The following is a 3555-nucleotide window of genomic DNA, read 5'->3' on the forward strand; positions in this document are numbered from 1 at the left end:
TACTTCGCCACCATGGCCTATTTATTGCCTTAATTCCCTTATTTTACCTAACTTGCACTCACTGTATATAGACTTTTTGTTTTCTTTTTTCTACTGTATTATTGACCTTATGTTTTGTTTATTCCATGTGTAACTCTGTGTTGTATGTGTTGAACTGCTATGCTTTATCTTGGCCAGGTCGCAGTTGCAAATGAGAACTTGTTCTCAACTGGTCTACCTGGTTAAATAAAGGTGAAATAAATAAAAATATTTCAAAAACCCTGCTAACGTTAGCCCTACCAGTCTACTAACGTTAGCCCTACCAGTCTGCTAACGTTAGCCCTACCAGTCTGCTAACATTAGCCCTACCAGTCTGCTAACGTTAGCCCTACCAGTCTGCTAACGTTAGCCCTACCAGTCTGCTAACGTTAGCCCTACCAGTCTGCTAACGATAGCCCTACTAGTCTGCTAACGTTAGCCCTACTATTCTGCTAACATTAGCCCTACCAGTCTGCTAACGTTAGCCCTACTAGTCTGCTAACGTTAGCCCTACCAGTCTGCTAACGTTAGCCCTACCAGTCTGCTAACGTTAGCCCTACTAGTCTGCTAACGTTAGCCCTACCAGTCTGCTAACGTTAGCCCTACTAGTCTGCTAACGTTAGCCCTAGCAGTCTGCTAACGTTAGCCCTGGTTAAATAAAGGTGAAATAAATAAATTAAAATAAATTAAAAAAAGTGGTGTTGGAGGGTGAGTAGGAGGCACTCTTTCCTCTGGTCTAAAATAAATATCCCAATGCCCCAGGGCAGTGATTGAGGACACTGCCCTGTGTAGGGTGCTGACTTTCAGATGGGTTATTAAACGGGTGTTCTGACTCTCTGAGGTCATTAAAGATCCCATGGTGCTTATCGTAAGTGTAGGGGTGTTAACCCCCGGTGTCCTGGATAAATTCCCAATCTGTCCCTCAAACCATCATGGCCACCTAATCATCCCCAGCTTACAATTGGCTCATTCATCCCCCCTCCTCTCCCCTGTAACTATTCCCCAGGTTGTTGCTGTAAATGAGAATGTGTTCTCAGTCAACTTACCTGGTAAAGTAAGGGTAAAATAAAAATTGTGTACATGGATTTTATAATGTCCTGTGTTTTTCCCCCAACACCACTTTCCAACACTTTGTATAGCAGACCCTTATGCCAAATGGAGTCAAAAGCTTTTTTGAAATCCAAAAAGCATGAGAAGACTTTGCCTTTTTAGTACGCTAATTTGGTAAAAAACCAATTTGACATTTACTCGGTACATTATTTTCACTGAGGAAATGTACGAGTCAGCTGTTAATGTTAATGCAGAGGATTTTCCCTGTTGATGCATATCCCACGGTAGTTATTAGGGTTAAATGTGTATTTGATCATGAGAAATAAAAGTAACAAGTAATTAAAGAGCACCAGTAAAATAACAATAGCGAGACTATATACAGGGGGTACCGGTACACAGTATTTTATTTGTTTTACCTTTAGTTAACTAGGCAAGTCAGTTAAGAACAAATTGTTATTTTCAATGACGGCCTAGGAACAGTGGGTTAACTGCCTTGTTCAGGGGAGAACGACAGATTTGTACCTTGTCAGCTCGGGGATTCAATCTTGCAACCTTTCGGTTACTAGTCTAACGCTCTAACCACTAGGCTACCTCGGGGCGGCACCGTTTATTTCAGGTAGTATATACATGTAGGTAGAGTTATTAAAAGTCACTATGCATAGATGACAACAGAGAGTAGCAGTGGTGTAAAGAGGGGTGAGGGTCCAGCAACATTAAGGCAGTTATATATAATTTTAAATATTACATGACATTACATTTCATGACACATTTTTTACAACACATTAAGGCCACGACTCCAATATCATGTATAAAACCATCGCTGAGTCCCAAAGGGCAGCCATTTCCCTATATAATGCAATACTTTTCACCAGGGTGAAAGAAACTGAAGATCTTGTACCATTCTGTGTACTACTCCCTTCACAGAACAACGCAAACTGGCTCTAACCAGAATAGAAAGAGGAGTGGGAGGCCCCGGTGCACAACTGAGCAAGAGGACAAGTACATTAGTGTCTAGTTTGAGAAACAGATGCCTCACAAGTCCTCAACTGGCAGCTTCATTAAATAGTACCCGCAAAACACCAGATCCATCCATTTCTATTTCCCCATATATTTTTCAACTGTGCTGTGATGGTTCACAAAATTTCTGAAACTTTCTATTTTCTACAGATTGTCAATTGAAAATAAACATATTTTTGCTAAAAGTATTATATTATTGATCGACTGACTGTGACTTTTCAAATCCCCCAGTAGTGCTATCTGCAGGGTTCGCTCCAGGTAAATGTTGCAATTCTTCAGCCATTCCTGGACCTGTGACCAAAAATAAGCTACATATGCACAGTACCAAAACAAATGATCTGATTCTGTCTCTTCACAGAAAAATCTGCAGACCCGGGAAGGTTGTATCCCCCATATAAATAACATTCCATTGGTTGCAAGAAATTCAAAGTTTTGAATCTGGGGTTGTTTTATGTATCAGTTCATAAAGCATGTGCCATGAAATCAGTACGTCAAAAAAACTCTTCCCAACTATTTTGCAATCTATATTTGACATTTGAGTCATTTAGCACATGCTCTTATCCAGAGCGACTTACAGTAGTGAATGCATACATTTCATACATTTTTTTTTTTTTATTTATTTATTTATTTTTCTGTGCTGGCCCCCCGTGGGAATCGAACCCACAACCCTGGCGTTACAAACACCATGCTCTACCAACTGAGCTACAGGGAAGGCTATATGGCACGGCTGTCATTTTTTTGATCCTGAATTAACTGGTATACTTTTTTATTTATCACAATTTTCTTTAACCAATTATGGTCTTTAATACAGGGCCGACAGACAAGTTCCTTACTTTTTCCCCCTTCCACTTTCCTCTTCCTTTTTTTATATTATATTTGAGTTTAACCACAATATTTGTTGTATTACTTGTTCTGTTTTTTTCTGGTGGATGAAATTAAAATTGTAACCAACTTTCTTAGGTTTGTTTTAAAAATAACGAAATTTGGGAGATGATTTCCTTTTCATATAACTGAAAGTGAGAGGTTGTAATCTGAATAAAGGGAAAAAGGCCATTCTTGAACATGGAGTGAGACATTTTTACTAATTTGCTAGAGATCCATTTCAGATTTAAGTATAATTTATGCATGACTGAAGCCTTTAGTGAGAGGTCTAATGCTTTAATATTGAATTATTCCTGCCCCCCTAAATTCATATTCATTATATAAATAGGCCTGTTTAATTTTGTCTGGCTTGCCGTTCCAATAACATTGAATATTTTTTTCTCATACAATAAAAAAACTGTTCGCTAGGTAAGAGTTAATCAGGGTAAACTGGGATATAACTAAAGAGTTAATCAGGGTAAACTGGGATATGACTAAAGAGTTAATCAGGGTAAACTGGGACATGACTAAAGAGTTAATCAGGGTAAACTGGGATATGATTAAAGAGTTAATCAGGGGATTTTTCCACAAATAGACAGGTAATTTCCT

The 3555-nt window shown here is 38.7% G+C and overlaps 1 non-coding gene across 1 annotated transcript; it reads right to left on the bottom strand.

The window, feature by feature from the left end:
* Nucleotides 1-2724: 2724 nt before the first annotated feature.
* trnat-ugu (transfer RNA threonine (anticodon UGU)) lies at nt 2725-2800 on the bottom strand. The gene has a single exon. It is a non-coding gene; the product is annotated as a tRNA-Thr (tRNA).
* Nucleotides 2801-3555: the final 755 nt, after the last annotated feature.

Source organism: Salmo trutta, chromosome 33 (assembly GCF_901001165.1).
Source record: "Salmo trutta chromosome 33, fSalTru1.1, whole genome shotgun sequence".
Taxonomy (NCBI): Eukaryota; Metazoa; Chordata; class Actinopteri; order Salmoniformes; family Salmonidae; genus Salmo; species Salmo trutta.